This window comes from Pipistrellus hanaki, assembly GCF_964339955.1.
Source record: "Pipistrellus hanaki genome assembly, chromosome: 13".
Taxonomy (NCBI): Eukaryota; Metazoa; Chordata; class Mammalia; order Chiroptera; family Vespertilionidae; genus Pipistrellus; species Pipistrellus hanaki.
The window spans coordinates 7,606,118-7,631,114 of NC_140515.1; the positions used below are offsets into that span (position 1 = coordinate 7,606,118).

At 50.7% G+C, this 24,997-nt stretch overlaps 1 long non-coding RNA gene across 1 annotated transcript; it reads right to left on the minus strand.

Moving 5' to 3' along the window:
• Positions 1-743: 743 nt before the first annotated feature.
• LOC311631699 lies at positions 744-15,685 on the minus strand. Its single transcript, XR_014796628.1, has 3 exons — positions 15,517-15,685; positions 4,955-5,043; positions 744-923 (listed from the first exon to the last, which is right to left on the minus strand). It is a non-coding gene; the product is annotated as an uncharacterized lncRNA (long non-coding RNA).
• Positions 15,686-24,997: the final 9,312 nt, after the last annotated feature.

The window sequence follows — 24,997 nt, forward strand, 5'->3', positions numbered from 1 at the left end:
GTAGGCCTGCAAGCTTGAGAGGCACAACTGCGGTGTCTAGGAGTCAGCAGCTGTGGAGGGGGAGTGTCCCAATTTTTGCTGTCTTGCACCCTTAATTGTAAGCAAGCGTGCCCAGCAGGGACTCACAGTGGCCCCCAGGTACTGTCTATTGGGGTGTTGGGGCTCAGGGGGCCTGATCTTTGAAAAGGCATGGCTGTGGTGCCCAGAGTTCTGTAGTTGTGGGATGGGCAGACCCAACTTTTGCTCTTGTACCTGTTGTGGATAGGCGCTTACTGCCTGTGGTGGTTTACAGGAGCACCCTCGGTACATTTGCCAGTGAGGCACACTGAAGTGCTCTGAAGGGTCCTGGCAGTGTAGCTGCGCAATTGAGGTGCCTGGCATCCAGGCTCAGTGAATTCAAAGCTTCTACTGCCAGAGGGGTGTGCACCCCTTGCTTGTTCAGGATTGCACCCAAGGAGAGCTCTGACGGACTCTGACTAGCGCCCTGTGGTTAGTTGGGTTCAGTGTGTTCATATCTGTGGAGGCGCACTCTCTGGGTGCAGAGCTCTGATGCACTCCCAGGGGTCCCGGCACCGCGGTTGAGTAGCTGGGGTTAATGTGGGCAACCCTCCAGGAAGAGGGAATTCAGAATTTCCACTGCAGGGCCGTACACCTGTGTCTGTGCAGAATCACACCCTTGGGTGTAGTAAATCTGGAGTAAAGTGTCCTGGAGATGAGACTGTGCGACTATGTGTGCAAGAGAACCCGGGGTTCTGCTGTTGGGGAGGGGGGAGTTGCACTTATAGCTTCGGAAAGGGTGTCTTTGGAGGTGGAGGTCCTAGGTTCTGCAACTCTTCAGCTGGGGTAGCAGGATATTGGCTGGAGTGGGTGCTGGGTCGCAGGGCAATTTCAAGGCCTGTCTTGTTGGTGGTGTTGATGAGTTCCTAAAAAAAAAAGCCGTTCTCAGCTCAAGATGGCATGGGCTCCGTCTGTGCTGGAGTCCCTCAGTCCGGGGAGTGCCTGCAGCAGTGGTAGTCTCTCCTTGTCAAGGAGAGGCTTTCTGCCAGCTCCTACTGCTCCTGTGAGATTTAACTTTCCCTCACTCACTCACACACACCCCACGCACATTCACACACTCACATATCCTCACTCACTCACTTCCTCTCTCTCCTCCTCATTCTGCCAGTTGCCATCTTCCCTCTCCTCCTCCCACCAGATGTTCTTTCATTATAAATCAGAAAAGCCAGCACTGCCACAGAACCAATGCACGCATGTAATTTTTAAATGAACATTGGTACCCAGTGGGAGGGGAAGTGGAAGAGCCGGGCCTTCCTCCTCCCCACTCTTGCCGCAGCTAGCCCTGGCACCCAGCTGCAGACACACATTCTCTGCTCACTCTCCTTCTCCAGAGGGACCAGCCTGTGGGGAGGGGAGATGGGCGCCAGCACCCTTCTGGCACTGCCTTCCAGACTGCAGGAGCACCAGCTTCTCAGCCAGGCCGCCAGGATTCTCTTGGAGTGTGGATGCTGCTGCTGCCTCAGGGATGAAAATAGAAATTATTCAGACCATTATCATCTCCTTGCCTGGATTCTAAATTCTAAATTCTGACCCAGAAAATGCACACTTGGCTTCCCTTGAGCAGAAGGTTCCTGCTGCCCAATCCCTGCTGCCCAAGCCCCGGACAAGCATCCAGAGGTGGCTGCTGCCTATTGCTGGCAGGAAGACTGGTTTGGTGAACCCAGTGGCAGTCTGTGTGAATGCCAGAATCACAGTCTTCTTCCCACCACCTCCTCTGGGCCATGCTCCTTTAAACGGAATGCCATATCTCCTTTGCCACTAAGAGATGTATTTTCTCTCTCTCTTTCTCTCTCGCTCCCCCTTTCTTCCTTCTCTCTGTCACTCCATCCCTCCTACAGCCTTATCTCTGCTCCTCCCCCTCCTAGAACACAACTGTGGGCATCCTTTGGTATCTGGGTTTCTCTGAACCTTGTGCATCCAGCTCAGCTTTCCGCTCAGTGTTCTCTCCGTTGGCATAATACCTTCCCACATTCTTTGTGAGGTTCTTTTGTGAAAGGTAGGACCATTTTACCTATAATTATAGTTACTTCTTCCCTCTATTTTTATCCCTGCCCCACAATTTACCAACATTTCATTTGGCATTTTCTTATAGTTTAAATGATAATTCTAATGAAATACATAATCTCTGCTGATATGCTCAGTTTCTATTGGTGGCTTCAGCGTTGAATTTCTTATAAAACTGCTCAACTGAAAAATCACAAGAATGTCAGTGCCACAAAGCAAGGATTTCACCCTGTCTCCTACTCTCTCCTTTGTTGAGCATTTCCTCTGCGCCCGTCCTGGGCTTGACACTGCATACACCTTCTCTCATCCCATCCTCACACCCTGTGAGAGGGGTGCAGTTGTGCCAGAAAACTATTAGAGGTGATAAATGAAGTCAGTAAAGCTTCTGTATATAGAATTAACACACAGAAATCAGTGGTGTTGCATACACTAAGAGTAAACTATCAGAAAGAGAAATCAAGAAAGCAATTCTTTTACAATGACATTTTCCTAAAAAGTGCCTATGAATAAATTTGACCAGAGAGGCAAAAGACCTATACTTTAAAAACTACAGGACACTGATGAAAGAAATTGAAGATGACACAAATAAATGGAAGGCTATACTATGCTCATAATTTAGAAGAATCATTCTCACTAAAATGTCCATATTACTCAAAGCAAACTACAGTTTCAATGAAAACCATATCAAAATACAAATGGCATGATTTTATACCATTAGAACAAATAATTCTAAAATTCATATGGAACCACACAAGACTCTGAATAGCCAAAGCAATCTTGAGAATGAACAAAGTTGGAAATGTCATACTTCCTGATATCAAACTATATATACTCCAAGGCCATAATAATAAAAAGCACGGTTCTTGCATGAAAACAGACAAGTGGATCAATAGAACAGAATAGAGAGAAGTAAAATAAACCCACACCTACAGGGTCAATTAATCTATGACAAAGGAGACAAGAACATACAATGGGGACAAGACAGTCCCTTCAATAATGATGCTGGTAAAGTGGAGAGATACCTGCAAAAGAGTGAAGCTGGCCATTTTCCTTCACCATATACAAAGTTTATTTTTAATTTACAAAGTTGATTAAAGAAGCCACATAAGACCTGAAGCCATAAAACTCCTAAAAGAAAACATGTCTCCTCAGCCAATGGCAACAAAAGAAAAATAAACAAGTGGGACTATGCCTAACTAACACGCTTTTGGAAAGTGAAGGGAACCACCAACAAAACAAAAAAACTATTGAGAGAAGAAGGTATTTTCAAATTATATATCCTATAAGGGATTAATATCCAAAATATATAGAGAACTCATACAAGTCAAAATAAAAAAAATCTAATTAAAAATGGGCAAAGGACCTAAACAGACATTTCTTCAAAGAGGACATACAGATGGTCAACAGACATATGTGAAGATGCTCAAAGTCACTGATCAGAGAAATGCAAATTAAAACCATGAGGTATCACCTCACACCTGCCAGAATGGATGCCATCAAGAAATCAACAAACAACAATTGCTGGCGAGGATGTGGAGAAGAGAACCCTAAAACACTGCTGGTGGGAATGCAGACTGATGCAGCCACTGTGGAAAGCAGTATGTAGATTCTTCAAAAAATTAAATAAGAGCTGCCATATGACCCAGCAATTCCAATACTGAGCATTTATCTGAAGAAATCCACAACACTAATTTAGAAAGATATATGCATTTCTATGTTGACGGCAGCATTATTTACAACTATAGGCCTGGTGCATGAAATTCGTACATTTGGCCTGTACCCTCTCGCAGTCTGGGATCTCTCAGGGGATGTCCTTAGTGCTGCTATGGAGGGGGAAGAGGCTCCCACCACCGCCACTGCACTCCTCAGCCGTGAGCCCAGCTTCTGACTGAAGGGGTTCCCCTTGTGGGAGTGCACTGACAACCAGGGGGCAGCTCTTGCACTGAGCATCTGCCTTCTAGTGGTCAGTGTACATCATAGCGACCAGTTGTTCTGCTATCAGGCTGAAATTGGCTCTCTGACATCCCAAGAAAGGTCCCAGATTGTAAGAGGGTGCTGAGGGACCCCACTGGTGCATGATCAAGGCCTGGGAGGGATGCCTGAGGTTGACCTGCTATGGAGGGACTGCGGGAGGACTCCAAGGCATGGTCCGGCCCATCTCACTTAAGTCCCAATCAGCCAGACTCCAGCAGCAAGCTCACCTACCAGTCAGAAAGTCTGTCCCTTCGTGGTCAGTGAGTGGTTGGGCGGCCTTAGCATATCATTAGCATACTAGGGGCCCAGTGCATGGATTTGTGCACCTTGAAAGGAACTGTGGGTCACAAGGCTGCAGTGGGCACAGAGGCGGGTCTCAGCCCATATCTAATGCCCCGCCCTTCGCCTCTCCCGCCATGGCTTCGGTTCCCTGTCCGCCAGCCCTGTTCCCCTTTCTGCCACTCCCAGGCGCTGATGGTGCTGGCCCGGCTTGCACCCGCTGATGACGCTGAGTGTTTGGGACCAGCACCAGGTGCTGGCAGCACGTGCAAGCACTGGCTCCGGTGCCGGCAGTGGGTGCGAGTAGAAGCTCCTGTGCTGGCAGGGGGTGTGAGCAGGGCCATCACTGGCAGCAGATGTGAGTGCCGGCTGCCAGACCCGATTGCCCCTCAGGAGCAGGAGGAGGTGGAGAAGCCCTCAGGCGCGATTGGGCCGGCAGCTGCCGCTCACACCCATTGATGGTGGTGAGTGATTGGGCCGGCTCCGGCTCCAGCACTGGGTACAAGTGGGCCGGTGCTGGCAGCAGGTGCAAGGGCTGGGTGGGATTGTGGCACAGGGATCAAAGACTTTTCAGTAACCACCAGAGGCTCACCCCAATGACAGCGACCGGCACCCTGCCTTGGTCTGGTCCCCTGCTCACCTGCTCCACCATTCCACAGCAGCCGACGTCCGCCATGTTCTGTGCTCTGCTGCCTGCTGCCGATGCCCACCATGTTCCATGCACAGTCCCTGGTGGTCAACACAAGTCATAGTGACCGGTTGTTCAGTTCTTCGGTTGTTTCAATGTTTGGGCTGCTTTTATATTAGCCTTTTATTATATAGGTTTCCACTTTGATTGGTTGAACAGCCAACCAGATGACTGGACACTTAGCATATTAGGCTTTTATTATATAGGATAGGCAAGCTATGGAAGCAACCCAAGTGCCCATGAATAGATTGGATAAAGAAGATTCGATTTTTGCCTTGGATGGTTTAGCTCAGTGCTTAGAGTGTTGGCCTTGGGATCCAAGGGTTTTGGGTTTGATCCCTGACTAGGGCTCATGTGGGAGGCAATCAATCTCTATTTCTCTCTCTCTCTCCCCTTCCTCTGAAAATCAATGAAAAAAATATCCTCAGGTGAAGACTTTTAAAAAGGTGCAAATTTATATATATATATTAGGGGCCCAGCGCATGAATTCATGCACCTTGGAAGGAACTGTGGGCCGTGAGGCTGCAGTGGACACAGGGGCAGGTCTCAGCCCATCCTCTGTGCCCCTGCCCAGCCCTCCTGCCATGGCTCCAGTCCCTTGTCTGTCCACAGCCCTGCTCCTGGCACAGCTCCCATGGACTGAGAGCACTGGCCCCGCCACGCCCGCTGACTGTGCAGTGCGACTGGGACTGATGCCAGCAATGGGTGCGAGTGGGGCCAGTGCCATCAGTGGGTGTGAGTGGCAGCTGCTGCCCTAATTGCCCCTTAGGAGCAGGGGGATATGGAGAAGCCCTCAGCTGCCACTCACACCCACTGATGGCACCAAGCAATCGGACTGGAGCTGGGTGCTGGCAGCAGGTGTGAGCAGGGGATCCAGTGCCAGCAGCAGGTGTGAGCAGGGCCACTGCCCGCAGCTGGTGTGCGAGCTGCAGCTGCCAGCCCCAATTGCCCCTCAGGAGCAGGGGGAGGTGGAGAAGCCCTGAGAGGCAATCGGGGCTGGCAACCGCCACTTGTACCCACTGATGTCGCCAGGCGATCTGGGCACTGGCAGTGGGTGCAAGCACTGGGAAGGATGACACCATGCGGGAGCAAAGAATTTTCAGTAACCATCAGAGGCTCGGCCTGATGACAGCGACCATCACATGTAATAGCAACTGGTTGTTCAGTTGTTTGGTTGTTCCGCCATTCGGCCTATTTGCATATTAGCCTTTTATATATAGGATGTGCACACCTGCACTTGCACATGCAATCACTCACACATACACAATAGAGTACTACTCAGCTATAAAAAAAAAATCTTGCTATTTGCAACAACATGGATGGACCTAGAGACTATATTACGCTAAGTGAAGTAAGTCAGAGAAAGAGAGCCATGATCTCACTTATGTGTGGAACCTAAAGAACAAAACAATTGAACAAGCAAAATGGAAACAGACTCATAGACAGAGAACAAGCTAATGGTTGCCAGGAGGGGAGGGAGTAGGAGGATGGGTGACAAAGGTGAAGGTTTAAGAAGTACAAATTTCCAATTATTGACTCTTCTCCCTATGCTGTACTCCACATGCCCACGACTTTCAAATACACAGGTCATGGTGTAAAGCACAGCTGAGGGAAAACAGGAGTGTCACAGCAACTTCGTACCGGATAAATGTTGGAGCACTATGTTGCACACCAGGAACTAACGTTAAATGTCAACTTTAAGAAAAAATAAATAAAAATGATATGTGCTGTTACTGCTGCTCTTTTGCCAAGGAGAGACAGAAACTTGGAAGGGCCAGGCATTTTCCAAGTGACATTCTGTAAGAGGGGGGCGGAGATTTTCAAGCAGGTATGTCTGGTGCCCAAGACTCCGCTAGGAACCAGAGTGACTGCCCAGCTCTGAGCACTTCAGCGACCTTCCCGTGGCCGTCTGCACGCGGGGAAGATGAGCAAGTTCAACTCCACGACTTCAGGAACCCTCGGCAACGCTGCCATGTCCTGCTCTCTCCCTTTGTTTTATGTCTTGTCTGCTTTGTTATTGGATATCTCCGACATAAAACACTGTGTAAATTAAAGGTATACAACCTGTTACTTTGATATGTTTATCTATTGTAATACAACTGCCTTAGTAGATATATTTCATTGCATAATTATAGTACAATATTGTTGTCTGTATTCACTCTATACTGTTCACCCTGCCCTCTTTAAAGTTCCCCTTTAAAACGGCAACAGTCCTAGGAGAATGTAAATCCCATAGAAGGAGCCACACCTCCACGTATGTCATAACCAGCTGGGGAACTTCTGAGAATACTAATGGCCATGGGCTCTCACCCCCTGAGGATGATACAGATTCTTGCCTCTCCTGACACTTCCTGCCCTGGACTTGCTTTCTTGGTGTACACAGCCAGTGTCCTTTTGGTTGAGTCCTGTGTGCTCCAATTTCCCACAGTCCCACTCCTCCCTGGTTCCACCCAATCCTCTTCAGATGGCTCTGTGTTACCTGGTTGAGAGCTCTAGGCCATGGCATCAGCGCCACCTGGTAGAACGGGTTACAATACTGATGCTGGGCCCACGAGTCTCCTGGGAGAAAGAGCTGTCACTTCCCCCTTTACATGGGTTACACATATGCACACACATGTGCCATGACCCAACCCTATTGTTATTTTTCCTGCTCAAGATGTCTCAGTGCTGGGCACTAGGCCCTCCTTCAGGTTGGCTTCTCCCTTTACAACCTCCCAGCCACAAACTCTTTGTTGGTTGCCCTTCCTTTGGCACTTTCTGGCACCATAAGTGCTCCAGGCTGGCTTTGTATCTTCCCTGCCCAGCCTGAAGTTAACTCCTTCTCCAGGAACCGGGTTCTGTAAGAGGACAAAGGTGTTTAGAAACCAAGAACTGGGTGCTAGGTGTGCTCACTGCTACTGGGATGTATTCGCAGCTTCTAGCCCCTCCATAGACAGAGCTAGGAAATGTGTGTACAGACTTATGGCACATACACCTACAGATTCCTTTCTATATCTATTATCTATCTAAAACATATGTTAAAAGTGTCCATATGAATACGTTCGACTCTAATCCATTAACATGGGATTCATATTAGTTTTGAGAATATCCATTTTTAATCTTCGTATGGCTTTTTAATTTTAACAGCAGCTCAACTACATCCTGCTGGGGCTGGGGGAGCTTCTCCTGGCAGCTCTGTTATAGATATATTAAAAACGTTCCAGCATTAGCCCTGGCCAGTGTGCTCAGTGGAAGAGCTTTGGCCTGCACACCAAAGGGTTTCTGGTTCTATTCCCCGCAATGGTTGGGGCATGTGTGGGAGGCCAATTAATGTGTGTCTCTCACACTTCCTTCTCTCTCACTCCCTTCCACTCTCTCTAAAAATCGATGGGAAAAATATCCTCAGGTGAGGATTAACAACAAAAGATTCCAAGTTTAGCAGAACAATAATGTCAGCATATCCTGATTCTTAATATCCCTCATCTCCTCTAAATCTTCTATAATGTGAAACACAGCCCCTGTTCCAGAAGGTGGAAGACCTGCCTCCCTTCCCTCCTTCTCATGCAAACACTGTTTATCCCCAGCCCAGGAGCAGTGCCTGTGGAAACAGAGCTGGTGCGTGCGGGTTCTACACAGAAGCCAAGGTTTTTCTCGAAGATTATAATCAGATTTTGCATTACATGTGAAATCTTATTTTGGATTCAGGTGCACTATCACTCACACACTTATGTATCCTGCCTTGGGGAAGCATGAAAGCAACAGGCTTAGTTATTTGTTTTGGAGGGGAGGGTACAAAGGAAATCTGTTATCTTGCTAGGAAGAAGCGACCATCGTCTTGAGAACTCACGTCAGCTCAGAGGTTTATTTAGGGCGCAGCACACTTAGAGGGTGCTCCCTCCTCTCACACTTCATATAAACCCAGTGGTGGCCAGGTGTGTCTTTACAAACAGTGCGGAGATCGGGAGAGAGGCTCCCACGGGGACGGCTCCCGGTGCTGGAGGCGTGCTGGAGGCGTGGCCATGGCCTGGAAACCGTTCTGGGTTTAAACAGCGATACCTATAATTATGGAAGCGTCATTCCTTCCATAAGAAAGAATATAAACAAAGAAGGCAAAGTCTTTCCACCTACAAGGTGTAGTCATCGCTTGTGTGGAGCCTCCAGAAACCTGTCTGGCAGTTGTTTCTGGCTTGTATCTCCCATCATTCTCTGAGCTCGCAAAACAATACAGAGGTAAACAATCGAGGCAATTAGCAGCGTCTTTGGGGTAACAGGAGAGAGAAGTCACCCTGCTATTAACGTTAAAGGAATTAGTCATGGTTACATAGATGATTTAGAGGCTTAACTTTGCAAGTGGTTGAAAACAAGGAGTCAACAAATTTTACAAAAGACACCAGTTTGGGGAGGTATGGCAGACGCATACAGGATAGTCTGTCAAATGGTTTAAGCTTTAGTCTCAGTGCACAAAGGTCATTGTGATGGTGCCTGTTACCAAGAGGCTGCGTGCCTGCAGGGTCCGTGCTTCTCAGACTGTAGGAGACACAGCTGGCAGCTTTGTTAACATGCAGATCCCGGCTCAGCTGGTCTCGGGCCGGGGCCGGGACATGCATTTCCCGGGTGCTCAGGTGGTCCAGGCTGCAGGCCTGGAGGCTCTAGATGGTTCTAGGCGCTTTGGCAGGGAGGACTGGGCTGCTCCCACTCCCTTTCTCTATTTTCCCATCACCAACATGTTGCCTGGGTTGGGGGACTAGACTCGCTTTTGGAGTGGCGGTATTTGGCCAAAGACTTTTTTTGTAGTTGATCGATGAGAGTCCATTGGCACCCACAGGGAAGGAGCGATAGAGTACAGTTATCAGCAGCCTCTCTTCACCAGGACCAATTAGAAAAACATAATTTTTGCAGGCCATGTTTATATGTTTATAGAACTTTGTCCTTAAAGGGAGAAAAGCAGGAAATGCCATCATTATAACTGTGACTAAAAGCTCAGAACAGGCAATACCTCTCTAGTTTTACTGCTGAGCCTCTATGAGTTTTGTTGTTGGGAAAACCCTCTTATTGGGGTCTCTCACCATCCGGTGACCAGCTTTCCAAGTCACACATTACCCCCTGTGGTCGTCTTGGTGCCTGATGACACTGTCCACTTCAAAACAAGGGTCCCACGTGGTCTCGGGTGTGGCCTGCAGTGCTGCCGCAGGCGGAGGACACCCTGATGTGAAACCTGGGCCTTTTCTCTCCCAGGGAGAAGCGGGAGTGTCAGCTTTCCTTGAGACTCTCACTCACCTCTCCTGTCTCTCTCCTCCTTTCCCTCTGGGCCTCCCCACCTGAGGGAGGAGAGGGGAGTAGGGGTTGCCTTGGATCCGGACTCTGTGGCCTGTGCTCTGTGAGTGAAACGTGGGTCGGCTGTTTCCGGAAGGGGGACCAGCGCTGTGAAGTAGAGGTGGACGGAAACACACAGCGAGCTGAGCTGGGGCCTGGCTCTCCCTGGCCCAGCCCCCAGCCAGGTCAGCTGCCTGGGCCAGCTTTGTGCTCCGCGGCTTATCACACCTGGTGACACCCGTTTCCCGAGGGAGCGGCCCTGAGTGCACTCGGGGGCAGCGCACGGAGTATTGAGGAGCCATGCCCTCTCCGTCACGTTCCATCCTCTGGTTCACAAAAACCAAGAGAAAACCAATTCCCTGGGACGCCCTTGCCACTAGCAATTCTCAGCACTGGCCACTCTTTTTATTTGTTTATTTATTTATTTTGCCAGTCTCCCTAACAAAGAGAAAGCAATACTTCTTTTGCGCCGTGACTGATTTTAATTTGTTGGTTCCCTTTTAAAGTAGTAATAGAAAAATGTAACATGTCGGTTGATTTAAAGGGAAATATCCAGTACAATTACCATAATAACTGCACTCCAATGAGTACAGCACATCAATTATTCAGGAACTATTATGTTATGGAGATACGGCAAAATTAGGAAGACAGTAATTACAGTTTAAGAAACACTGAATTAGGTGATTTTCAAGTTTCTGTTTACTCTAAACTTCCAAGAGCACCAGGTATCTCACCCAGGGGCGAATGCCCTCCAGCCCTCTTCCCCGAAATGGGGAATGGGACGTAGAACGGACTCAGCATCTGCAGCTGGGCTCAGTGGTGTATGGCAGCGCACACATTCTGACACCTTGGGGAGATTTTGGCCAGTTAACTACAGTTTGCACTTGCAATATCCTTCCCCCCTCCCCGCCACCCGTTACTTAAAATATAGCAATATGGGGACAGGCACCTTAGCCTTGGTGTAATTAAGAATGAAATGATTTTAGGAACGTTTGCTTAAAAATAGATTTCAATTTGCTTTACCACCAAAAGGTGGCGTCCTACCCCCATGCCCTTTATTTAAAAACCCTTCTTGCCTTACTATAACAAAAAGAAACTTCCAGTAGACTACTGATACATTAAAATGTGTTCCCTATGAATATAAGGCGAAGTGTTGAAAATGGACACTATGTTAAGCTGCAGTTGAGTTTCCACCTAATGTAAGCCAAATGGATACGGAGTTCTTTATTAAGGGAGCTCACAGACAGTCGTATACACACAGTTGAGCACAATATATCACAGGGTTTACAAACAGGACTTCCTTTTGTCCACAAAACTGACTTTAGCTCCACTTTCCAATCTGACTTAGGTCCCCACTTTCAAGTGAATGTAGACTTTAAGACAGTTCAAATGCAGAATAAGACCAGTGGCAATCTAAAGAGCAGTTAATATGGCAATACTAACAATTTTTAAAAACTGTTTAATCAAAAAATGAGATCAGAGCATGATCTGTTCTTTACCAACCAGGAATAAATTAGTCACATTTAGAAGAGACTGCTTTCTCTGAGAGCGCGGGAGCGGGTGTGTGTGTGTGTGTGTGGGGGGGGGGGTGAGGGGGGGTGGTGGAAAACACCATCCACGGCCCCTCCACTGTCACCAGCAGGCATGTCACATGAGCACAGTATATCTGGCATAAACTTTTTAGAAATGAAAACAACCCCTCATCCCTTCAATAGACTGGCAACTTTGTAGATTACCATGTAATTCCATGCGGATTCAGCACATGGGGTCCCAGCGATGCTGTGTTGTGAGAGTATTACTGGAGCTGATGGAGCGTTTACATCAGCACCTCAGTCACAAACAGCAGCTGTCCTGACCACAGCTGGGCCTGCTCCTCAAGGCAGGCTCTCCATGGCCGCGGGGTCCAGCGCAGAGGTGTGCAGTCCTGCCTCAGAGACCCCGGAGCCCAGCTTCCAGGAAGCTGGAACTTCCCCTCAAACCAACGTGCACGTCCTTCACCTTCATTCTCTCTACAAGACTCAGGGGCTGGTCCTGACTGGCTGTCGGGAAGGCAGATCGCCTTCACCCGGAGCCCTGCTGTGCTGGGTGCCGCCGTCCCTCCCTCCCTCCCTCCCTCCCGGCCGGGGCTTTATTCTGATAGCACCAGGGAGTGGCTGCTGCTGTTGTTTTTTAATTTGCAAAAGAGACACAGTTTAAAGCAGCAGCCTGATGCTATTATTGAAGTTGAGATTTAGGCTTCCTCTGTAAATGTTTAACAATATTTGTAAAAGTTACCCCAAAGGATTTATAATATCCTTTTCAGAATATTATCTGGTCTCGAGACCAATGGGACAGTCCTCCCCCCTATTTCGTTGAACCCATGGGGTGGCTTTGACCGCTACACCATCCAGCCAGCAGTTGGGAGCACCGGCCTGGGAATCTGGCAGCGTCTGGGGTGATGGCTCTTTAGAAAATTATTTCTGTTAACAAGACACAGAGCTCCATATCTCTCTAAGTCACTTTGGGAAACCAAGCCTCCTTGCCAGTGCGTTGCTTTTTACATTTACATGTATGTTCCGGGACCATTCCTTCAGGCTCCTAATGACTCCCGTTTCTAAATAGCTGCCGAACTCCCACCAGAGCGCACCCAGCTCGCCTGCCGGACCGGCAGATTCCCGCCGGGCCCGTCCCCGAGAGCGGCGGCGTCCGCGCGGCCCGGCGCGGCCTGGGCGGGTCCGGGCGGCGGCCGAACCCGCTCCCGCCGAAGGCGCCTCCGCGCCTCCGGGGCCTCCCCGCGGCCTCCCGGGGCCTGGACGCGGGGGAGGGGGGCGCCCACGCGACCCGCTCCTGAGTGCGGAGCCCTCCTGGGCTGCTGCTTTCTCGCAAAGGGGGCTTGTCCTTCTGCTGAACTTTCAACTCCCGAACTCCCTCCTTCCATTGGACAGAGTGGAGAGCCGGGCGGCCGGGCGGAGGGGCGCCGCCCCCGCCCCGTCTCCACTGTCACCGCCGCGGACACTTTCGCTTTTAACGGCAGCGGCTCGGCCGCCCGCTCTCCCTTCTTTCTGCATCTTCAGCCCAGGAACCAAGCAGATGGCCCTCGCCTTCCCGTCTTCGTCCCGGGGGAGGCTCTGCCGCGAGATTCCCCGGAGTCCGATGCCCCCTCCCACCTTCCGGGGATCCCCCTCCGGCCCCTCACTTTCCAGGCGGACCCTCCGCCCCGCAGCCCGCCGCCCGCGACCCTCCCTCCGCGACGGGGCTCGGCCGCCCGCCCCTCCGCCGGCCCCCAGCCCGGCCCGGCCCCCGCCCCCGCCCCCGCCCCGGCGGCCCGGCCCCTCGCTCTCCCCGGAGCCGCTTGTTTACACAGCAGGTGGATGTGACGTCAGGGACGCACAACAGCAAAAAAAACAAGGTCTCCCTCCGCCAGGGCCTCCTTTATTTGTTTGTTCCGGGAGGCCGGCCGGGGGCGGGGTGGGCGCAGAGGTCGGTCGGCCGGGGCGGGCGGCGGCTCGGGCCGGCGGCTCGGGGCCGGGGGCGGCCGGGGCGGAGCGGCGGGGCCGGGGGGCCGGCGGGGAGCGCCCCGCGCCCCCCGCGCCCGCTGCCCCGCGGCCGAGCCGGGAAGCTAGTCCCAGCGGAGGAATCTATTGTTATTTATCGTGTGCGCCGCCCGCCCTCCCCGATGCGTGTGCGCGCGCGCGTGTCCGTGTCCGTGTGAGTGTGTGCGCGTGTGTGCGCGGGGCGCGGGCGGGAGTGGGCGCGTGCGGGAAAGGCCTGAAACCACCTTAGTTTGCACCGCGAGATCCTTTGCAGCGGGTGAGTTTGTATTTTTCCATTTCTGCTCCACTTTTCCCAAGCCGCTTCTGCCTTGTTTCCGCCACTTTAAACAACAACCAGCACACACAAAAAAAAAGAAAAAAAAGAAAGAAAAAAAAAAGGAAGAAAGAAAGAAAAAAGAAAGGAAAAAAAGGAAGAAAGAAAAAAAAAAACTACTTTCCACCTCCAGCCTCCACGTGCACTCCCCCCTCCCGCAGGCGCTGTCCGGGCCGGGCGGGCGGGCGGGAGCGGTGGGGGCGGCGGCGGGGCGGGGGCCCGGGCCGCTCGGCCCATTTGCATAAGTCAAGGGGGGGGGGGACCGGACCGTCCTCCGGCCGCACGCCGGCTCCGCGCCGGCAGAGGAGTCCATAACCCGGGCCCCCGGGCAACTTGCAGCGTCTGGCGCCGGTGCGGGCGGAGGGGCGGACGCGGTTCGGGCCGGGTCTGCGGCGGGAGGGGGCGCGCTGGTCTCTGGACACCAAAGTTTGGACGTGAGCAGACTTTCCCTTCCTCTCCCGAGTGCACGGCCCTCGGCGCCCCCGGGCCGCGGCGGGATGCCGGGGTATGTCCACGCCTCGGGCCTCGAGCGGGCCGTTCCCGGTGCCACGCACGCCGCTCCCGGAGTTCCGTCCCCCCGGGCCGGACCCGGCCGCACGGCCTCGCTGACACGTGCCCCGCGCGCCGGCCCCGGAGCCAGCCTCCCCGCGACGGGAGCAGGAGGGCGCGGGTTCGGCGCCCGGCCCCGTTCCCCTCTCCTACGCGCACTCTCTCCCCGCACTCCCCGAGCGGGGGGCGCGGGAGGCGCTTTCCAGCCCGTCCGTCCCGCCGCGCGGGAAGCGCCGCGTCCTCCGGCGCCGGGGCTCCCGTCCGCGCCCGCGCCGCCCTCCGAGGCCGCTCCGGCGGAGCGGGGGCTCCGGCGCCTTAGCGGGCGGCGTGCGCTTTCGGCGGGACCCGGCGGCCGGGGAGCCGGGGTTCGCTGCTCCCGCCGCCGCGGTCAGACCGCCTCCGCCCCCGGCCCCCGCCTCCCCGGCCCCGCGGGTCGGAAACTTTGGTTCCCGCTCCCGGGTCCCGGCGGGTCCCCCACCTGTTGTAGCGCCGCGTCCCCGGGGAGGGAGGTGCGCCGGCCGAGCTCCGCGCCCAGAAACAAAGTGCGGCTCCGGCTCCGGCTCCGGCTCCGGGGCTCGCGGGGAGCGCGGCCGCCCCCGCCGCCCCCGCCGCCCCCCGCCGGCCCCGCCGGCCCCCGCCCCGCGAAAAGGGCCAGTAAACAGCGCAGCCCGGCCCCGCAGCCCACCGCCGCCTCTGCTCCTTTCTGTCCCTTCTGTGTGCAACTTTGTGAGCGCGGCGCCGAGCGCGGCGCCCAGCCCGGTCCTCCCCGCGCCGGCCCCCGCCGCCCGCCCCTGGCCTTCCAGCCGCCCCCCTCCGCCCCACCCCACCTGCACCGGAGCCGGCTGAGTGTCGCCCGGTTTCTTGTCGATCGCAGAGCCCGAAAGTTTGTCGAGGAAGAGGCGCGCGGCGAGCCGGGCGGCGGCGCCGAGGACATGGTGCGGCCGGCGCCGGCTCCGCGGGCGTGAAGGCGGCGCCCCCTCCTCCCTCCGGCGGCGGCGGCGGGTAAGTCGAGGCGGCGGCGGGCGTGGGGCCGGGGGCCGGGGCCGGGGACACCCCGGAGCTCCGGGCGGAACGCGGGTCCCTCAGTGCCAAAGCGCCCGCCTGGGCAGCAGAGGCACCGGAGCCAGGGATGTGCCCATATTCAAACACTGGGCTTCCTCTTTCTCCCCTTTATTTCTTAAACCCGAAAATCCGGAGAGAAAGTTTAGCGTGGAGTGTAAAGTGCCCTGATAAAATATGGTGACACCTCTCGCTCCCTTCTCACCCTGCTCCCCCCTTATAACTATCAATTATTTCCAAGTCATTGTGTCCAAATACCCTTGCCGAGCTGATTACAAAGTGTATTGATTTAGCCTGGGCTCATCCTACTCGTTTCGTTTTATTCATTTTCTTTTTGTTCAACCAGAAAACCCAAAACGAAACATTTCTTCCTCTTCCTAACACCTCCCTCCCCCAGCCCTCATCTGTGAGGCCGGGCTGAGCAGTGACATTAATATAAACATTTAATTTGGTCGCATCTGAGCTTCTCCAGCCGCTGAGGAGAGGCTGGCGTCGCCGTGGTGTCCGGTCACAGGTATTTTCTGAGTTGGGCGTCCTTTTTGTTCCCGCTCTCCCGCCGGGAACGCGGAGGGCGGTCTGCATTCCCAGGAAGGGCGCTGTGTGTGCACACTGAGGAAGGCCAAGCTCCCCTTTCCTGGGGCTGTCCTGGGCTTTAGGTCTTAGGGTTTGCAGAATAGCGTGCTGAGAAAAACCTAAAGGATATTTAAAAGACTTTTCTCCTGCTGCAAATATATTGAAGAACCTCTGCAAAATTTTTACCTTCCTCTCCTCTTACCCCCCACTGAGGATCCATTTAAGGGGGAGATGTCTTAACTGGAATTTGAGGAGAAATTGTTGGATTAAGGTGTTTTCTACTCAGGGTTAACCAATATAATTCAGAGAGAAAAGAGAGAGAGAGGAGTCCTGTAATTTTCAGTTTCAGAGAGAAATGTATCAAACCTTTTTAAGTATTCCACTGGAGTTTTGATTTTCAAAGTGGAAATACCCATCTCTTTGAATCCAGAAAAACTGGGCTCACAGTTACAGAGATTTGGAATGGGGTTTTCTTCTCTGATTTTTCTACTTGAAATGTCTAATAATTGAAGAGCCCTAAAAATATAAAATGGAACTCAACTAGTTATCATTTAAAAGGTGTCAGCTAAAAATCTCACTGCACAAAGGGGAAAAAAGGTTTAACATCTTTCCACTGGCTGCGTAGCTACCCCAGCCCCCCACCCCCTTAGACTTTGGGCTAATATGAGAGAGGGAAAATCAGGGTTTTTTTTGGGGGGGAAAGTAAAGTAAACAGCCTCCAACTGCTGAACCTTGACAACCCAAATTAAGGAAGCAGGCGAGATCAAACGGAACTGCCGCTGGGTTGTTGTCAGCTCTGCATCCAGGACCCTAGACTGTTGGATCAGGCAGCAAAGCCATATACTTACTAATGCAGAAATGGACCATTGCAAATGCTGATCTTTGTTGTGCAAGCGAAGGCTCACTTGGAAGGACATACTTAGGTTTTCTCTGGGCAGCATTTGAGTTCTTTATGAATGCTGACTTCCTAAACAAGTTACTATTTTTTAATGCATTATTGTTTCTGAACAGAATGCACTCAAAAAGGTATTAAAGGAATATGTCTTTGGAGGCTGTCTTGCTACCCAGAAATGTGCGATGGAATTCTTCCTAACATTAGGCTCCTTCAGGAGAGTTAGGTGACGTTTTCTCACAGCAAGTAGAGAAGATCTGCCTTGTCAGGGAAGCCAGGGTTTTGTAAGTGGGGGTTTAAATCTGATGAGCAGTTCAAAACAAACAAACAAACAAACAAACAAACAACAACACGCAAAAACCTGGCGGTGGTGTTCTGTGCCGGCCCTCTGTTGGAATTTAAGATGCATGAGGAATGGGTCTGCAGATTGAACAGACCTTTTTTTTAGAGTGGCATTCAGCAGAGCCAGGTTGCTACTTTTATATAAGTTCTCTGTAACTTGTCCTTGCTTGTTTTCTAGAAAAACTTAACTGCTTTACATTTTTAAAGGGAGTAGTAACAGTAATTACTTTAGCATTTTGTTTTCACAGGCTTGTCAAAGTATAATGAAAGAAACATCGAGTATTCAAATTAACTGTCTTAAATTAAGAGGGTGATATTGCTGAAGATGTCTGTAAGATTTTGTATTTATATTTAAATTTTGGCTTATAAGCTGTGTAACCTTTTTTTCTTTCTAAAAACTCTCCCCAAATTAAATGCCATTTTAAACTAAATAGAGCAAAGTAGGAAATAGGACAAGTAAACACATACAGGAGAATAAAAATAATTGTCATTTGAGAATTTCATTTTTAAATAACAAATGTTGATCACATAGAAGCACTTTGTTTTCTTATAAGTCAAAGTTTTATAACCATTGTGGCCAACATGTTTCAAAGTCTGTAGTTTTATTGGGTATACCTTTTATTGTGTAATTAAACAATGCGAGTTAAATGTGCACATGGATGCTATTAGGCAATTTTTTGCAATATGTATTTTTTTAAAAAAGCTGTAAATATTCTCTAGTTAAATCATTTGTACCAACAATAACAAAAATTAACTAGGTTAATATTGAACCAGACATAGTTTTCTGTCACTAAGTTTTATCCTTGCTTCTCTTGAAACTGTATCCCTGACCTTGTATATTTACATTCTCGGGCTCCATTGAAGGGTATATCTTTTTCAGCAGTTGTTTAAATTAACTGAAGAATTGTGATATTTCCTAAATATATTTATACCACATCAAATCCAATGCCAACATTAAGAAAGAGAAGGGAGAACAGAGCAGATGTGACAACTTCTTTGGAACCCTATTTTATTGTGCTGTGTATTTGGTTTTTATTTTTTACTTTAAAACTCAAATTCGGTTTTGAAATGTTACCTTGTAAGATTTAGCATCACCAAAAGGTAGACAATGTTAGGAGTTATCGCACCAATTACAGTTCAGCAGGGATGCCAGGAATATTTACAGGGCTTTTCGAGGGTTCTGTCTTTGAAAAATAATTTTAGGCACACGTTAATAAAATTTAAATAGATTGCAGGCTGTCAGAAAATAGTATAAATTTTGTTTATGACTCAGTACGTTAAGGTACTTACATTAAAGAAACTCATTTAACCCCTGACTGGAGAGCATTAAGTAGGAGGACGGCCTCCAGAGCACTCGTGCCCTTTGCTCTGCGGATGAGCTTAAGCTACTGCCGTCTAATTGCAACTCCGGGCCCTGAGCATGAGCTGTTTCTCTGTGGCTGAGAAAGGTGTCCAGGTCAGAGCTAGATTTGCACAGGTGGTATTTGTGATTTATTATTATTTTTGCTTAGGGCCTTTTCCTTTTATAGAATTCAGTTATAGTAAATGCCGTTTTAGCTAAGCCAACAGTATTGTCCTTTTTTTTTTTTTTTTCAAAATAGGTTTTTTGAACCTGGAGATTATTAAGGTCTAAGGCAAGTAGGGTTTGTTTTCTAAAGAAAATAACCTGAAGAGAAGCATCTGCTGAATAGACAGTGAACTGTGTGCAGGAGCTGAGCACAGGCTCAGGGTTGGCTGGGAAGTGTTCATTTCTTTAGCTGGTGGTGGCAGTCCCCCCAGGTGACCTGCAGGGCTTGTGAGTCGGCGCATGCAGCTCTGAGTGGTCTTCTTGTGACGTGTCCATTGGCCACAGGCCGTTCTGTTCAAGGAGCCATCTGAAGGCGGTTTTTACAATGAGTGTTTCCCTTCCATGGCACTTGCATGAATAAAGCTAGCGTTGCCCAACACGGGCACCGCAGCAGGCCTGCATGCGATGAGAGCCTGGCCAGGCCGGGACCCGTGCACGACCGTGGTTCTCTCTCCTCCCCTGGGATCTGCAGTTTATTTCGTTGTGCATGTGACGACGTGGTTAATGGAAATTAAGCAGATTTGGCTTGTGTCGCCAATCTAAAAATACATGTCGTAAGGAGCGTTGATTTCAAGAACTGCTTCGGTTTTGCATCCATATAATGTTCTTGCACTTAAGGCTACAAGGCTGGTGTTCTGGAAAGAGGAAGTACCGTGGGATAAATTGCATGGCAGTCGGGAAGGACAATTAGACAGTGTTCTTTGTTTTGCAATGAATTATTCTTATTAATTACAGTCAGTTTGCAGCAGGCCTTGTCCGGCCTTCTTAGAAGCCAGCTCCCCGTCACCAGAAGGCTGTGCCGGGGCTGTGTGTGTCCTGTCCTGGTCCCGCCGCCCAGCCCAGCCCTGGGGTCCGTGGGGGTCTCCGCAAAGCTTGCTTTCCCGTTTGAAACCTCCTGGCACTCGTTTTACTCTCTACCTGCCCCGTGCACACAGGTGTTGGCTCAGCAGTTAGGCTATGTGACTTAGCCGCTGGCCAGTGAGCTGTCTGAAGAAAGAACCTGCAGGTGAACTAGTGTAAGTGGGTTTTTCCTTTGACCCTCCCCAACATATTTTGTTTTAAAATAATGTGGGGGAGCGGCTCAATGTAGTGCCTTGATGCTGGCAGTGACCTTGCAGCAGGGTGAGAGTCCTGGGAGGGCCCTCGGCCACGGAGCCTCCAGGGGTCTCATCCTGATGCCGGAAGTACCTCCGTCACCGGGTCAGATTAATTCCTTCAATTCCAGTACTTAAAGTAACCAAATCGTAAACAAAATTTATATTAGCTCCTGACAACTAATAATCTATTTAAATTACATGGAAGTATCTGGGCAAAAAATTAATTAAAGACAGAAGTACTGTCAAGGCCTGTAAATATCTTGACAGGTCTACTCAAATGGAACTGATACTACGAAATATTTACATATGTCGCCGTGTCCCGGAACATCTCGGCAGAGCCTGTGCGAAGCTAATTGCACTTACTTTCCAAATCACATTTTTTATGAAATCGTTTTCTTTTGAAAAGGAACATGGATACATAGAAAATTGTGTTCAAGTGTTTTGTTTTCTGTTTAGCTCTGTCCATGCAGGGTCGCTCCACGGGCGTATTCCTCTCCTGCAGCTGCTTCAGATAGACAGCTGACCGGCGGGAGGGGCCTGCCTGGGAAGCTCATGTCTTTCTGTTTCATGTCAGCAGTTCCGAGGTATCAGAAGCGAAGAGGCGAGGGGTTAGAGGACAGCTCACTGAGGGGAAGAGATGGTCTGAGCATGGCATTATTGGTCTCTTAGGATAGGACCAAGGCTTTTTCCTGAATTTTATATTTGGGTACATACTCAATAAGAGACAGGGTGACACCCACATTTTGCCAGGTTCTCTAATTTTTAGCTAATTCTGGGACCAGCTTTATTAATCAGGACACTAATAATATTTCTAGCATGAAACCCAAAAACTGAATTCTTGAGTTTCTTTTTCTCCCAGCCTAGCCGTTGATTTGTCATGTGACTCTGCTCCAGGTTCCCTGCCTGGGTTAGGGTGGTGGTTGAAGGTATGTTCTTGGAGCTTGGGGATCTCAAGGCACAGTGCTGTGTTGCTGCGCGCAGTGTCAGCGGTGCCCTCGGTGCCGTCGGGATCTCTAGCGCGGCTCCTGGGGGAGAGTCCGAGCTCGCTGGAGCTGCCCTGTCCCAGGGCTCTCCTCTGAGCGGGATGGGGGCGGGGGCGCCGCCTCTCCTAGGGCAGGTGAGCCCAGAGGCAGCGATGGCCCGGGTGTGAAGTGGAGGCATCTTGGCACTTGGTCCTACTTCAGCGAAGGGCGGACCCTTGCTCACCTGCTTCCAGATCATTGTTGTCAAGAGATTTATTAAAATACAGATTCCTGGATTCGTGGATCAGAGTTTTTGCTGACTGACCTGAGAATATGCATGTTAATATACTTCCCTGATCATTCTGACACACACTAAGCAGAGACCCATGGACCACTTGCTTTATGCTGCTAGAGATTCTGGGACTGAAATCTTTGTCCTTACCTGGATTTTACTGATTGAGTCTTTGTCTTATGTTGAGGTCTGTATGTGCTTCAATTTATATTGGGAACCAAAGCCTGTGGTTTGTTATTTGTTAATATTTTTTATTGGTTTAAGAGAGGAAGGGAGGGAGGAAGAGAAGGAGGGAGGGAGGGAGAGAGAGAGAGAGAGAGAGAGAGAGAGAAACATCAATGATGAGAATCACTAATTGTCTACTTCCTACACTCCAATTACTTGGTTCATATGTCTAAGCTCAACCACTGAGCCACACTGTCTGGGCCCAAACCTGTGGTTTTGAAGTGTAAGCAGGCATTGAGGCTCCAGGGGTCACGTTGCTGCTGACAGGCTGCGTGGGCTTTGCGTTTTGAACCAGCCCTGCGTGGTTCTGTGCCCACCTAAGGGGGACTGGACCCCATGGTCAGGGTTGGGCGAAAGCCTTCGAAGGTCTGACCTCACTGCTGGGCCTCAGGACTCTTGAGAGGAGGAGGGTCCCTGTCCAGAGTGAAGTGCCTGGAGAGAGAGCCACCAGCAGAAGCAGCTGCCTGGCACTGCCCAGGGCGGGACACACTGCCAGGGCGGACGGCCTGGCGCCTCGGCAACTGTCAGAGCACCAGCATTTCCTCGCTGTGTTCTCGTTCCCAGCGGGTGTTGTCCTGTCCTAGTTACCAATTAGTGTCGAAGGGCTTTTGGGAATTGTTTTTTCTCTGAGTATTTCATCTTCATTTTCAATTCTGAACTGTTTACTTATTAGCCTAACCCTGCTGGCCCAAGTATTTGAATTTTCCTAGGCATCTTGGGAAATTCACTATCATTGTATGTGATGGGCCTGCAGGTATATCGATGGGAATAGCTTAGCCAGCAATGCCACACAAGTAAAGAAATCAGGACCCCAGGAAGAATGCATCCAACAAAATCACGAGATGAAGGTGGATAAATTGCAAGGGAGGCTTGTTTAAATATGCAGGGCTTTAGCTAAAGACCTAACCACTGAGATCAAAAGAGTTATTTCACAAAAGCCGTACAGACATTTTTATCTGTGTTAGTAACGTGCCTTTTGAAGTAACCCAGTGGTAAAGCATTTGTCCAAAATGCCCTCACCTACGTTTTTAAAAAGTTCTCTTGGTCTTTGGGTGTGGCTTGATTTTAACGGATCCCAAGGGGTCCATGGTTTTTAGGTGGAGAGCTTCCCCTGCGCTGGCTCTAGCTTTGGGTGGCATTTGTAATCTTCCTACAGAACAAAGTTCATTAGTTTCTGCTCAGACCCTGAGCATGTTTAACAATGATCTCTGGTGGTCAGGTTTGAAGCTAGGGTGTCGGGGTCCTTGAAGAAAGGGTTTCTGTAGCAGACGGGAGGGAACTGCCGGAACCAGGCCTGCCCTGGCCGTGGCTGCGCCTGCCGCCCTGCTTGTCCGAAGGGTGCTCGGCGTTTCATTGAGAAAGGTTAGGCAATGAACTGACTTCTCGCTAGCGAGTCAGCGTCAGACCCCTTTTAGTGATGTGCTGCAGACATTTTCTAATATAAAATTGGCTGCATTTAATTATTTGGAAAGAGGCGAGTTGGACTTTGAGAGAGCAGGTAGGGCTTCTTAGGAAATATCGCTGTCCAGGTGCAGCTGCAGCGATCGCGGAGAGACAGCCTGCTAAGGAGGAAGCTGCTCAGCCGCTCCCGCTGCCTCCCAGGCGTGTGGCTGCAGCCCCGCTGTGCTGCCTGCCTGCTCGGTTTAGGAGGCTCAGCCGCTTAAACGTGCTCGTCTCATTTCTAAACGATGGCTTTGCGCCGTGGCCGCGTGTTGGCAGTCGCGCGGCTGTAACTTTGGTAAGCTCGCAACAAATTCTTGTACTTGTAGGAGCAAGTCCGCATCCCCGCTCTCCCTTTTGTCTCAGTCCTTATGGCAACTGGCTCCAGGTTCCCTGCTCGGGGTGGGGGGTGGGCTGGCGGGATAAGCTCCCCATCTGTCAAACACTGACCTTTCTCTGGCACGCCTTTGTTCCCAATCACACAGGAGGCATGCTTCTAGCTCCTTCCTGCGCCCCATCCCAGTCAACTCAAAATTAAAAGGATACTCAAAGAGTGATTTCCTTTCTGTGTGCTTTTTGTTTGCTTGTTTCCCTTCAGCAGCAGGACAGTCCCTTCCCCTAAGGAGAGCATCCTTATCCGACATGCCTTTTCAGAGGGGAGAGTGGGGTGGGACGTGGCGGGGGGGTGTTGAACATTCTTTGAGGGAGAAATGAGCACTTTGGAAATGGGCTCTATACAGGGAAGCAGGGTTACTCTCGTAACCAGAGCGGCTGTTGAAGAAAATGGGATGCCTTGGCCTCAAGCTCTTTGATCTCTGAGTTGAGAGTAACTTTTGAGAAGAGAAATCTGGCAGATCTTTACAAAGCTATTTATCTTAGAACTGTGTGTTTCTGTCTTTCCATTTTCATTACGGAGCCCGTCCCACCGAAAGGAGCACAGAACAGCTCAGGAGCGCAGCCCTGCAGCTTAGCCTCTGGAGGCGCTTTCTGTGCTGGAGGCAGCCCCCCTCTCATCGGCCACACCCGAGCGCCTTTGCTCTCTGCTGGCTGGCTGTCACCCCCAGGATTCTTTAGCCTCTTAATACATATGCATGTGTTCCCCCAAATGTAGGGTTTCTTTTGCATGTCGAGGACTTACCAGTATATTGATGATACCCCACTGCTTTTTTTTTATTTAATAGTTAGTGAAATTCACCCATGTGGATACATGTTAGCTGTAGTTCATTTTTCTATGCGAACCTTTGGAAGTGCTGCATATTACTTCAAGACAGACTCTACATCCGAACCTAACACCCAGCACCTCCTGCAGTACATATGTTGAAACTTTAGGGTTAATATGAAATTACCAGTCCTGCCTGACTCAAACTTCATAACTTCTCATTTGCCAGTGGGTTCTGTGTGTGTGTGTGTGTGTGTGTGTGTGTGGCAGGGGGACTTTAAACAAAAGCAAACATTTACTAGGGAATTTGATTTTAAAAAATAACATAGCGAGTGGCGGACCTCTTACATTGAAGAAAAACAGCAAAACGGCAGCACGTCCATTGAAGGCGCCTCGCTTGCCATGGTCCTCCCCCTCGCCGCCGTGGCTCAGACCTGCCGTTGTCCGCAGGCCGCAGGCGGCAGGTGGAAGGCGGGTTTGACTGGCAGCATCGCACTGCTGGTCCTGGCCGTGTGCAGCCCTCGCTCGCGTGCAGAGAGCCATCGCCGTGTGTGAGAGGACTGGCGTCTCTGCAGTGAGAAGTCCTATAAATAAAGATGTTCTCTGGTGAATCGGAATGTGTTTACAACCGCGCGGCTCGCGCTGGAGCGGCTTGGGCTCGCGGAGCGGTGGCCCCGGCCGTGTGCAGGCTGGGGCTGGG